Source organism: Diorhabda sublineata, chromosome 7, assembly GCF_026230105.1.
Source record: "Diorhabda sublineata isolate icDioSubl1.1 chromosome 7, icDioSubl1.1, whole genome shotgun sequence".
NCBI classification, from domain to species: domain Eukaryota; kingdom Metazoa; phylum Arthropoda; class Insecta; order Coleoptera; family Chrysomelidae; genus Diorhabda; species Diorhabda sublineata.
In genome coordinates, this window is record NC_079480.1 from 26558735 (window position 1) to 26573066 (window position 14332).

The window sequence follows — 14332 nt, forward strand, 5'->3', positions numbered from 1 at the left end:
ATAGTATTTGATAGAGTTAAATTATCTATATCACTTTTAATATCTGACATTCTTAGAGATTTTTCTTATTAAAACCTCAAATTGAATTTGAATCGCTAAACTTTTGCTACAATTTGTCAAGATTGATAAATTTAAGATACGTCAGGTGGTCATTGCAATTATAGATGTCCAAAGATTATCGAATACTGCATTTCTATAAACTTTTGTCTTACGGAACAATATGTATTTCAATGTAATGTTCATAATTCGAAAAAAATATTTGACAACAGACAATTGAAAAAATTGTTATTCATCCTTACTTTCGAGCTAAAAGTATAAACATATGTTAATAATAATCGGTTTGTCATTCATTATGAAAACGACTACGTAGGTAGTTACTAGAAAAACTAGTTTACAAAAAAATTGTTTTACTAAATAGTTGAAGGTGAAATTAATTTCCACATTATCGGCAATACAAAGGTGGCATAGTTTCAAGGTAAATGTGTCATACTACGTGCCACATACATTCTTTTCTTCCAAGTTCATCGATTGTTTGAAGCTATGACTAAAATGTTTTGTGCATTTACTACCATTTCGGATATGAATTGCATAATGTGAATTGTCACTCATGTCTACGATAATAAATGTCTATTATAATAAATAAAAGATAGTGCAATCCGTTAAGCTAATTTCATATCTAACTCCTGACGAAAAAATAATAATAAATGTCATCCATAATCCATTTCTGTTGTGCCAGAAAACATCGATGCTATATATAAACTGATATTGCCAGATCGTCATGTGACATACCGTGAAATTGATGCATTCTTGGTTAGGTTGGTTTATTCCTGTTGGAGGCTGCGTAATTTGAAAAAAAAACACAGCATTTGTTCGTCAAAAGTGTTCAAAAAAATCAGGGAAACCAATCGCAGAACATGGATCATTCTCCACCACGAAAATGCGAGTTCTCACACATCAGTTCAAAGAAAAACGTTTTTGAACAATAAAAACATCAATTTGAAGGGGTAACCGCTTGTTTGGCATCCAATTATTTCTTCTTATTTCTGCAGATCAATAATAAGTTGCGTTTTTCTACACCTGAAGAAGCGGCTGATGCGTTCAAATCACATAATTTGGACGTATCTCAATAGTAATGGAAAAATTGATATTGATCTTAATGGAGAATATTTTGGAAAACAATAATGCCAAGTCTAATTATAAATATTTGTTTTTATTTGTCCATCTTAAAACTTGAGTAGCAACTACGTTTTAACTTAAAAAAAATTAGTTCGGCAGTATGAAATTGTATATTATAATTTTCTCAAATGGTATATAACAAAAAAGTTAAATGGAACTCGGCATATCCAAATAAGAAATCAAAAGTATGGAACTTGTCAACGTTGTGGAGTAAATGACATGAATGATATGTCGAAATAAGCAAAAATTTCAAAGGAATAACACTATATAAGTGGAATAATGAAAATTGAAGGTATACGTGTCTATCTCATAATTGAAGCATCTTTTTTAACCGATCTGGGTAGAAATCACATTGTGCCATGTTTTATAAACGTTTCTGAGGAAAATCACGTGTTGGTTAATGATCCTGCAGCCTTGAAAACAAGAAATAGTCACAGGGGGTAAAATATGTACTGTTTGGAAACACGTGGAACTCGACAACCACTCGAAAAAAAAGCCGTGAGCAGCAGAGCTCCATCACGAAAGTCGAATTTTTCATCGAATGAAGAATTTAACTAATACACAAACAAATCTTTCCATAAATTGAATTTTTTGGAAATGGTATCAATTCTCAATCTTATTTCTTTATATGGAAAATTTGCTATTCCTCAATAACTTTTCATTTCACAAGTTAACTCTCTCTCTTTCGAATGAAAATTCATAATTTCAATAGACCCGGTGGTCTCCAACCCTCTTGTTCAATTCCAATTGACAACAAAGAAAAAATTGTCATAATGACAAGAAATTTCGAAAATGGGAAGTAAAAAAAATCACCCTAGCAACGATCATACTCGTATTATTCATTAAACAGGAGGCGGTCCAGTTCAACAATTACAACGATCGAAATGATTTCGGGTGTTTTGTGCTAGAAGAACTGAAGAAGAAAACTTTGAACTTGAGAAAGACAATTCTTCAACATCACCCCTACTTGCATGCGAAGTTCGAACCCTCTAGTTACACTTTTTCTGGCCAAAAAATAAGAAAATATAACAAAAATGACCATAAAATGAAACTACAGAAATTCGAAAAATCATCATAATCGTGTTCAGGAGTTCTCAAAACATGGGAAAAATGATGTGCCCTACATTTTTGTTCTAGTCATGCCTACCGTAATAGTCTAATTTTTCCTTGAAAAATTCGACTAATTACATGCGGAGTTGTCCATCGTTCATTTTGAATCCTAATGTTCCCTCATTTATTGCTGCTTGTTTCATTGAAAAGAGCGACACTATTGAGCGCCATAAGATAACCCCACTGATGAAAATAGAGATAACGTAATTGTTTAACAAATAAGAGGGTCGGTTTAGAATTTTCGAGGATAACGGCAAAAGACTAATGTAGATAAATTTTTAGTTGAAGGTAGTTCGCTTATTTCCAGGACTGTTGATACTTGTTCCTTTCAAAGATTATCTTGTATAAGAGATATACATATCGATTGCTTGTAGGTATGTCAACATTTGTAACCCGTGTAGTTGAACGATAAACGCGGCAACGCGTGTGGCATTCATTATCGTGTATGCATAAATACATATATACAACAATTAACTTGATATTTTCACGTTTTGTCGCATTTTTCGCTTACCTAGAACAAAGGGATAATTAAAATTGGCATTTCCAGATTTAGATACGAGATTTAATGTTTTCATTAGCATCGTAATGTTTGAAAGAACTTTTCTAATAACAGAAGAAAAGTAGCCATTGATGTACGATCAAATTGATTTCAAAAGTTGAGAAAATTTATATGAAAATTAATGTAGTTATGTAAATTTTCGTGTAAACATTCTCAGCTGATCATGTCAGTGTGTGGCAACCACAATTCCCTAAACAAATTTCCTCGATATAACGACAATTCGTCTCGATGTTCAAATAGCATACAATTAAATTAATCCTCCCTAATATACCATACTCACACGAACCCGGGGGAAGCGATTGGAATCGTGGAGAAATTCATTCTGTTTCATAACAGAAAAGCGATGGGTTCTCGAACGAGCGATGCTGTGCAGTTTGTAGAGACTTAGATCGCGCGACGTAGTTTTGTTGTATATAGTTTGGTTGATGTATTATAGTAAGTTTATTGTGCTACCTCCCCACTACCCTTGACACTAAGACTAGCACCCATAACGTGATCCCGACGTGATTGAACGAAGGGACACAACTTTCGTAACGTTTCGTGTAACGATCGACCCAGTGAAACCGGCGTATACGCTGAACTAGACATCACCAGACGACAATGACGTGACTATCCACCTACGAAGCTGACAGTCAGCAGCAGCAGACCAAAATTCGGAGCAGCAACCTGACTGTAACCAACCACAGCCGATGGACTTACTAGAAAAGGACGACGCACCAGCTTAATCACAGCAGCAACAGCTAGAACTTCGGCGTTCAGAGCGACGAATTCGCTTCGTTATCAAGCCTGGTTATGTGGCGACGACGCCATGTTACCCTGCATTCAGAATATTAATACGGGTAGACATTTTTCCGAACAAATTACCTCAATAAAACGATAACTCGTCCATACCTGACTGACCAATACATGACCAAGAAAATCCCAAGTAATCTTCTTAATATCCAGATAGAATTCAATTAAATTGATCTTCCCCAATATACCTGACTTTGGGGAAAACCAAAAACCTTCTACCTGATCTTTGTTCCAAACTTACACGAACCCCGGCGAGGCGTTTGGGATCGTGGAGAAATTAATTTTGTCTCGAGAAAGCGGATCTCGAACTCCGAGATCACAGCGATGCTGCGCCGTCTCCACAGGCAGCTCGCGCGACTGAATCTTCCGTTGTATATATTTTTGTTTGTGTATTTTTGTAAGTTAAAGTTATCGAACTTATTCGTTTATGCTACCTCTCCCGTTTTATTGTTTAGAGTTTTTATTTTTTCCCTCTATCAACCACCTATGCTAGAGAAGAAATATGGAATTTACATTATTCGTATACACATTTCATTTGACGCAGTACATCCAATACACTGCTTTAAATCCACCTCTCAGGCGTTCATTAAACATTACTGGTTTGTGTACGGTGTTTTGTTTCAACTTTCTAAACCAATTTCAATTAATCTCAATTAAAAAAATAACCTGGGTGAGATTACATTAAATTTCCTACGAATTTGGTAAATAAAGTGAGATTATGGCATATTTTGACCTTTTTGTATATAAATAGTCGTTTTTTTCACAAAACTCCATTGAAAACTAGGATATAAGATTGCCACTACGAGATTACTGCAATACGGAAAAACAAAATTTGATAACTTCTCGAAAATCATCATAGACAAGCATAAAAGTACATTGTGTTTCTCAAGATCTCCGGTTTATTTTCCAATCAAAATTTTCTTGAAAACACCAACGTAAAATTGTTTTTTTATGAGTTTTGAACTAATCTTTACTTTGTAACTGTTACTTTCCGGGTACCTCCTTAAAATTGATGAAATTCTCAATAAAGTTATGCTCACAAATTCTAATGACAAATAAATCATCCTACGGGATGCTCTAAACAAATTAAGCCTTTGGCTCGTGCGGTCAAACCGTCCTACTCGTGAAAAAAAGTATTACTTTATTCACTTGTTGCATAAATAACTATTTAAATTTCTCAACCCCATTTTAAAACTATTGATTTTTGATATGTTTTAATAAATCATCTCTTTGTGAATTTTTTATGTACTTTCAATGATTATATACTCATAAAAACAAATTCAGAAGTATTTTCTGTTCTAATTCTTATTTCTAGTTATAAAAGTAATAATAATAAATAACGTATAACCCGTGCCCAAAAATGTTGTAGACCGGTGTTATAACTTAATTTGCCGTAACTTTTCCTATGACGTTTGACTATTAAATATTAAAACTGTCAATATTCTCTTAGTAATCTATAGATTATGTGATAGTTGAAGTTAAATTATATCAATTGTTGAATAAATTCAAACATGTTTAACCCCCCACTAGGTACGTTTCAGTTTCTTGTAATTATTTACTGTTTTTATCACTATTCAATAATTAATTTTATACTATGTACTTTACAAACTGACTATAAATGGAAACTGGAGATCATTGTGTGACTCCTAATCTGAAATCATAAATTTTCTTATCATTAAAAAAAATGTATTTATTAATCATCATCTTATTAGATAAGAAACTTGAGAATCCATTAGTTTTGAAATGAACGAGATTATTTTATTAACAGCCTTGAATACAGTATCAATTACGTATAAATTATGTTTTTTATTACTAAAGTTACGTGCATAATCATGTACAGGGTGATCCCGTATAATAAGAGTGCTATAGATAATTTATTTTTGAGATGTAGCGACGGTGTACGATTTTTTTTTTAAGCGGCGTGTTATAAATATTAACTAGTTACGGAGAATTTGGAAGATTCGTTAAAAGTGAGTAGAATAATTGAAAATTAGTCATTCTTCTCTTACCTCACTCGAATGAGTTGGCGCAAGATTTGAATATTCATAGAATTCAGTTTGAATCAGACGATTATATTTTAAACAGAAAATCAAAATATACAGCATGATTTATAGGCACTTTTAATTCTAACTACTACTAACTAAAGATTTCTACCAATACAGATATTAAACAGAGATTTAAATTTTACAGATAGTATTTTTTATGAAACGAGAATTATTCTTCTTCTTCTTACGTTAGGACTAGGTCCTGTTTTTTCATCAAGGGTTCGCCAGGAGTAGTTGAGATGCTGAGGACCATCTTTCATACCACCTTATAGGTGGTCGTCCAGGAGATCGAGTTGTGTCTGGTTTCTTTTCCTTTGCAATTTTTGCTAACCGTTCATTTGTCATTCTGTCAACATGGTCTCTCCATTCTCTTCTGCGGCTCCTTGTCCATCTTACTACATCCTGAATATCGCACATGTCCCTTATTTCTTGATTTTTCTTCCGATCGAGTAACGTATGTCCTGTTATTGATCTCAGAGTCCGCATTTCTGTTGTTCTTAGGAGCCGTTTAGTGGTCGTGTTCTCCGCTCTAGTTTCTATTGCATATGTCATGACCGGCCTTACGCAAGTTTTATATATTCTAATTTTACATTTTGTGCTCATGTATTTATTTCGCCAAATTAAATCTCTAAGGTATCCTGATATTAATGCTGCCTTCGTTGTTTGTACTTTTACTTCTTTCTTTAGATTTCTATCGCTTGTTATGTTTGTCCCTAGATATTTGAAGGACATCACTTGTTCTACACTCTGATCGTAGATCACTAGTTTACATCTTCTCGGTTTTTTAGATATTGTCAGAGATTTTGTTTTTTTTTTGTGGATATTTGCATGTTGTACGTGTTCGCTATTTGTTGGAATTTATATAGGAGCTTCTGTAGGTTATCTTCGTCTTCCGAGATGATTGCATCAGCATAGCATATTAGAATTATTGTAAATGTAAATACTCAATTTGTGGGTAAGCATATATATACATTCTATTTCGAATTGTAGTCCCTTAAATCTAGTTTCTTTAACCCTGTATTTTATGGGAGACCAGCCCACATTTCATCAACACTTATTCACAGTTTATTACATGTTTTTGCAGTCTCGATTATCCTCCTTTTCGGTCCTGCATCTGTTTCTTCCAATCTTGTACTCCTGACTTTGCATACCTTGTACAACCTGATCTTCCTATCTATTTTTTGGTATTCCCGGCAATATTTTCTCGTTCGGTATACATTGTGGAATTTTCTTTGTGTTGTTTTTCTATTCTTTTTTTAAATTTAATTGCAAATTTACAACCTACTCGAAAATATACAGAGTAATAAGTAAATGTTTTCTTGCTAAATGACTTGAGGTGGGTACCATCCATTGATTGGTCTCAGTAGATCACTCTATGAGGTCTTCTGGCTAGCGTCTTTTCAATCTTCTCTGTTCCATTGGATCAGTGCAAAGCCTGGATATTAGTGGATTTCGATGGTTTTCGTTGCGGTTTTTGTTTCTTATCGCCGATGTGATTTGTGGTTGCTTATAAACCATGCAGAATTAGCTATTATGCGAAGTATTTTAGATTGAAAAGTTTGCAGTATCTTGGTGTTCGATGGGGTTTTGAAGTTTTAGCTTTAGTTGTGTTTTTTTAGCTTGTATGTGTTTCTTCCAAGCTAACTTTTGGTCCAAGTGTAGTCTGAGGTATTTGACTTCTGTTTTCATTAGAATCGGCATATCGTTAATGGTCAATTGCGGACAGACACGTCGTTTTGTGGTGAACGTGATTTGTGTCGATTTGTCAGTGTTGATTTTCATTCTCCACTGATGTAGCCATTCTTGTAGAACATTCGGGTTGTATTGTAGCTTTTCTAGGGTCTGTATCTGAAGACATTATTGCAGTATCATCTGCGAAGGTAGCGATTAGAGTATCGTCGGTAGTTGGAATATCAGCAGTATACATAAGGTACAGGGTCAAGAACACTTCCTCGGGGAACGCCTGATTTTATGGGTTGATAATTGGATAAGGAGGTTTGGACTTTGACTTGTATATATCTATTACTTAGGTAAGATTTAAGTAAAAGGAAGATATGATGGGGTAAATTTGTTATATTTTGAACAGTATTCCTTGGTGCCATACTTTGTCGAAAGCCTGTTGGATGTCTAAAATGCTGAAGCATATGATTTCTTCTGTTCTAGTGCTTGCTTGATATTGTCCGTACTATCTTAATATTTTTGCTTTAATTGTGTATACTATACCCCCATTTTCCAATATATTCGTAGTTTCATAGTATCTAAGTTCTCTATACTCATTATTTCCAACTTTTTCTAGTCAACTCGTCAACTGGTCAATCCACTTTGTCCTTTTCCTGCCACATCTTTTCCAATTCTTTCTTCATTGAATCTTCTTTGGTATTTTTGTTCTCCGATCTACAGTGCTATTAGTACGTTTCATTCGTTATTCTCCTCTTCTTTAATTTTCTTGAGGTTTTATTCGTTTGGTACAATCGGTTTCTTGTCATTACTTTTTCTTTGTTCTCCTAAAACAAATTTTTATACACTTTCGGATTGTTTACTTCTTATTCTTATTTCTCGATATTACCCGTTTTTCCAAATCTCATTATTGTAGATTACTAAGGCAATTAACTGATTTTCTGTTCGAAAATTTCCTTTTCGAACGTTTCTCTGAACGAATTTAAGTGATAGGCTGGATAATGTTACTGACAGTGAGCAAATTTATCGTTTCTATATTTCTTGCTGGGATACTAACTATCATTGTCATATCTATCAGCCCTATTAATTTCTTCTTTTTCTATCAACGATTCCATAATTATGTTAGTTTTTAGCAAGTCAAATTCTTGTGAAAAACAAGTTACATTTCTATTTCATGCTTTTTTCCATAATTTGTATGTGTGTTGTTCGTAATGATTATATTTGTGGATGGTCCTAATATAGGAACATCTGTCTATGCACCGCTGGGGTTAGAGTGATTCTTTGTACATTGTAAATTAAAACTGAGATGAAATGAAAAGAAAATGACTCATGGAAACAAAGCGCTGTTTGATGAGTAGATGATAGGTCGTCTACGTTTGTATTATTCCACTATTTGGCTGATGAACTAATTCACCAGTTAACAGAGAAACCGCAGAAAACACCAACACCGAAGAATGGAGAGTAGGGGCTTAGGATTCCCCTAATGGAGATAGGAGAATCGTCAAAGGAGGATAAGGAACTTCCCTAAAGATGTCGGTTGGCGGTTGCTAGTTGCCGAAGAAAGAGATAAAGAGTTTTGAGGAAAGGTGTCACTTATTAGTCCAAGGAATGAAGAGGTTGTTTTCGTCTAAAGTATTCCTTGTTTTGATAGTACGAATCATGTATCAGATTTGAAGGTCTTTTAGATTGCTCGGAATTAATGTCGCTGAGACTGAATGGGCACATCTACTAGTTGCAGTACCTGAGGAATCGCTGCTCGCAAGTAAAGTATGTTAAGAAGGCAATTGGTAGGATGTAGTAGACGTTGAAAACGAAGGCTCGTATTATTAAATAGTACGTTTTATATGTGTTGTTTATGTCTTTTTTTGTAAACATGATCAAAGATAAAATATTGATATGTTATCATAGCTTGAATGTATATTTGCTGAGAATATTTGTAACCATGTTTATTTTTTAAACTAACAATAGTCAATAATATTGATATAAAATTGATTTCAAATATATTATATATTCATAAAACAACTAAAGAAAATCGAAAAAAATGTATAAAATTTTTATAAATCAGGATGCAGCGAAATAAATGGCTAGGTGAATGTGAAAACTCGTATTAGAATTCAAAGAAATGCCTTTTTTACGCTTTTCTTTTATAATCTTCTTTTTTTCCGATCTCTAATTGTTATCAGTATCAATTGGAACAAATTCACTTCTTATATTTGGTATAGTATGAATAAATTTTATACGAATTTATTCAGAAAGCAAATTCTCTCGACCTGCTGATCGAATCATATATTTTCGCAATCGATGGAACTTTAATTCAACCGATTCCGTAGCCTTTACTTTATATTCAAATGCCCTCTTAGGGATTCTTTTGGCAAAATTGAAATATCTTGTCATCCACGTCTCTGTTTACTTTCCTTATATATATCTTACACGAATATTCCGTCGTCTTTTTCCGTATTCGAATAGAATATTTATCTTTCATATTCGATGAGCCATATTCTAGTTTTGAAAATTTTTAAATACATATACATTTTAAAACTATCAAGTACTAGAGACTACATTTGTTTCGAGATATTCAATTGTATACTTTTGAATCAAGTTCGACCAGTAGCAGACTATTTTAGGAAACATACTTCTCTCAATAAGTCGTGTGACTAACTAAGAAAAACATATTTTTTGCCAAAATTCATCAATGTAATCTCCTTCAAGAGCAATACAATCATTCCAACGCTTCTCTAACTTCTCGATGCCGAGCTTGTAGGAGGATTTGTCCTTTGCCTCAAAATAGGCTGCAGGTTCAGCAGTTGCTTCTTCATTTGAGCTGAATTTCTTACTGGCAAGCATTTTGTTTAATCAGCGAATAGCCAGTAGTTACTGGGGTTCATATCTGGACTAAACAGAGGATGAAGAAGCAATTTAAAGTGTAATTCGTTGCCATCGACTCGTGAATCGATTTATTGTCTTGGTAAAACATTGTCTTAGTGAAACAAGGTTTTTTCTTTAACATAGCACCCCTTAACTCAAATATATTCATAAATCAACAAAAAAACTATCGAATAATGAGCATTTGAAATTAATTCTAGCTTCGTTTTTCACTTTCGGATGATAACTTAAAAACTGACAAAGCTACTACAATAGTAACCAATGGTACAATAAAAGAGGCACCAATAGTACAATAAAAGAGTGACTTATAATAATATTTGAGCGGAGGTGTGAATATGAGACCGTTTTTCCTTGATTCAACAACTCTATGTAGTATTCGCTATTGATTGTCTTTCCCTTTTGAAGATATTCGATGAATAATGTTCCATGCGCATTCCAAAATACTGAAGCCATAAACTTCCCAACTTAATATTGTGCCATTGGACGCTGCGGACGTGGTTTACCGGCTGCAGCCCACTCAGATGATGATCGTTTTGTTGTGATGGATTCATATTTCATGCATTGTCACATGTCGATACAAAAAATTTGATTTACTACGTGTTAACATGACCAAACACTGCCCGGAATCATCAACACGTTATTGATTTTGATCGATTATGAGTAAACGCTCACCCACTTTGAAAAAAGCTTTCTCATGTTCATGCATAATTGTAAACACACTGTCTTCTGATATCTTTACGGCCTCAGCTATCTAACGCTATTAGATATAACCAATTTGTGGACTTTTTTGATGTTTTCTGGAGTAACCACCTCAATTGGACGACCAGAACGTTCACCATAATGGTTCTTTTCGATGGATCAGAGTTAGGATAACACTTTTGATTACATTGTTGAGCTTGTACAGTATTTTTTTTATCAACAAGCAATGTCATGAAATTTTAGACATAGTCATTTGAAAGCTGGTAATGGCAACGCCATCTGTGCGTTGTCACTTCACTGGTTGTTGCTTGCAATTGATTCACGATTGTGTCATACATGCTCGCAATTCGTTCTTGACACCCCCATTATTATAGTCTATTGTAGTAGATAGTTGAAATATTTTCCTATGAAATAACATTTATATATACGTATGTTTTCACATAGTTGACTAACTGGTTGACGAATAACTTCTAAACATCTGAAAGTAAAAAAATGCAATTTTTTCAAAATTGTTTCATTCATTTTTCTACAAGATATGAGGAGAACATTTATCATACTGGTTATATAGGTATGGGGACTTAAGCTTTGGCTTTTAAACAATGTTGTATTCATAAATAATGACTCCCAAATAAAAATTTACCATTATAAGCGGAGCTACTTCTTACAAATCAGAATCAGAAGATGAATTGATGCCGCCAATATCAGCAATGAGTAGCTCGTTCATTTCGTTAGTAATATTCCCAACTTTCTCATTTTCTTTTCTTCCTTAATCGTATGTTTAACTGCCTTTTCCCTGTTTTCTGGCTTCATTATTTATAGCCCCCAAAAACAACTGTTCAACTTCACTCATTTTTTCTTGAAACTTCTTCCTTTATTTGTGCCCATACAAGTTCAATCGGGCTTAGTTATATAGTATATAATATTTAGTGGTGATATGACCAAACGAAAGATGTATTTGCAGTCTTTATCGATTACGAAAAGGCATATGATCGATTACAACACGACAAGTTAATAAATATATCAAGGGAAAAAGGAGTTGATAGTTCCGATGTAAGAACCATCGAAAAATTATATTTGCGCCGAAGAGTGGGCGTTCGAATTAACGGAAAATCTTAAGAGGAGTCAAGGTTGCATAATCTCACCACTTCTGTTTAATTTGTAACCTGATAAGATCTTTAAGCTAGCTAGACACGACTGATAACATTAAATGCAGGAAAATAGCTTATTTGGGACACATAATGCGTGGTAGCCGGTTTAATAGCCTCCGATTGATTATTATGGATAAAGTTGAAGGTCGTAGAGGAATTGGAAGGAAACAAGCCTCTTGATTGAAGAATATTAGAGAATGGACTGGGATAAGAGAAGCAGGACGTTATTTAGACTAGTTCAAGATAGAGAGAGTTTTGTCATGCTGATCGCCAAAGTCAAGGGGACTTTATACGGCATTCTAAGAAGATTAAGGTGATATAACAATGGTGATGCCACGATTTACTCCAAATCCGTCAATTTCCTATTTTTTGAATATCTTTTAATGAAGTTCTTTTCCTACAGAACCGGAACGGACCTTAATATCTTTGAATTTAGCTAATTCTGTAAATCTTTTTCAACTTGTGGGCATTTTTCTTGAAATCTCGTTTGATAACGTTTTCCTCTGACTACTATGCTTCTTTCAGTAAATTGTACTTTCTGAAATGCTCTGTCTACCTAAAACCTGTTTTACTGTTGGCAGATCTTTTCTAAAGAAGAATACATACACTTTTCTTTGAAGAATTCAAATGAAATTTTGGTTTTCCGGGAGCTTTACGTGTGTATGAAATTCGCCACCTTTCTCTTCTTCAATTATTCTATAAATCATCTACTTACTAATATCCCATCAATACTTTTACATAAATGTTTGTGAATGATTTGAAACAATTAAACATCAATATTTTTTTTTCATCAATTATTCTGTGGAATTTACGTGGCCCTTCCAAATTTACTATAATTAAACTATAACTCACAACAGACTGCACACTGCACCTTGCACGTTATATTAAGAATATACAATTTGTACCCTCTCATTAAATGGAAAACTTATAAATTTATTTTTGGTAGAAATTGTCTGGAGGAGATTCTTGGAATTAAAATAAAAATTCTTTCTTTTTAATGGCAAAAAGCTACTTATTATTATAAAAAATCTTGTAATACGGCTTTATAATAATCAGTTTACAGGGCTTTTGGCCTCTCCATACCTCTTTCCATTGTACTGAATAGCTTATGGTTATAACCAAGTTTTATATTGGAAACTAGGTTTTATCACTCTTTCGTCCATAACAGTTTACTATACATATATTATGAAATAAAAATCATCAAGGCAGTTAACAAGTAATTTTGGCAATTTTAGTCAATGAAACAGTTGTTCTCTTTTCCAAAATGTATATCCAATTATCACACAAAGGCTTGGGTGACCCGCGTGAAATTGAATTCCACCTCGTAATGCGATGACTAAATACGATTTGTTTGAAACTGAGAAGGATTTCCAGTGATAAAGGTCCGTGATAATTTCGTTAACCAACTTTGAAGTAAATCGTCGCTTGTATTATACCCTAAATACGTATTACGTGATTATCTATTTTCCTTAATGCTCTAAACCTAAATAGATCGAGAGGAAAAAAATTCCAGATTGTTTTAACAAACTCGGATAACGATTTTCATGATAATTGAAAAACAAAAATTCATTAAAACTTCTTGAAATTAACAGCTTTTACTCATTTTTCAAGTGTGTGTGTGTAATAGGTTTTTTGACATTCTCTGTAATAATTTCGACAAATACTCGTCGTATATTTGGTTCCTTTCGTTCTCCAGAATATCCCAGAGATGTGGAGTAAGAAACTTCTTTTTCAATTTGTCACACAACAACTCAATCGGGTTGAGGTCGGATGACTGTGACGGCCAAATTTTTACTTCCCAGTACATCTTTTCCAACTATTTCAAATACTCTTTGCACAGCGTGAGGGAATGCCTGAGAGCGTTGTCAAGCGGGACGATAAATTTTGTGCTGATCAGAATCAGAATCTTTCTTACAAATCATTGTTTACCAGGCCTCCAGTCGCCCTTCCTCCGAAACATCTCCACATCAACATCGAGCCTCCGTCGTATTTTTCAGCGGAAATTACGTACGGATGAAGACTTGTGATTAATGCAGGAGTTTCAACCGATAGTTCCTTGGTTTTACACATGTTATAACTTGCAAGTATAAATTGGAGAAAACGAATATACGAATTTTCCAAAAAAAGATGTCTTGGTCCAAAAAGTATAAATCGCAGCATGATCTTGGGTCTCGCAGGGCTAACTGGGCCCAAACTACAATCATAAACATCGAAGAAATAATGTACAGCTGAAGAATAATAAA

General features: G+C 33.8%; 1 protein-coding gene across 4 annotated transcripts in view; it reads left to right on the forward strand.

The window, feature by feature from the left end:
• Positions 1–14332, forward strand: part of LOC130446745 (leucine-rich repeat-containing protein 24) — a 285233-nt gene that overhangs the window by 253046 nt on the left and 17855 nt on the right. Inside the window, exon 1 of one of the 4 annotated variants that reach the window (XM_056783162.1) lies at positions 5424–5607. The exons of the other annotated variants lie outside the window; for them this stretch is intronic. The gene's annotated coding sequence lies outside the window, so the exon portion shown is untranslated. Of the gene's footprint in view, positions 1–5423; positions 5608–14332 lie in introns of those variants that run through there. 4 annotated transcript variants of the gene reach the window in all.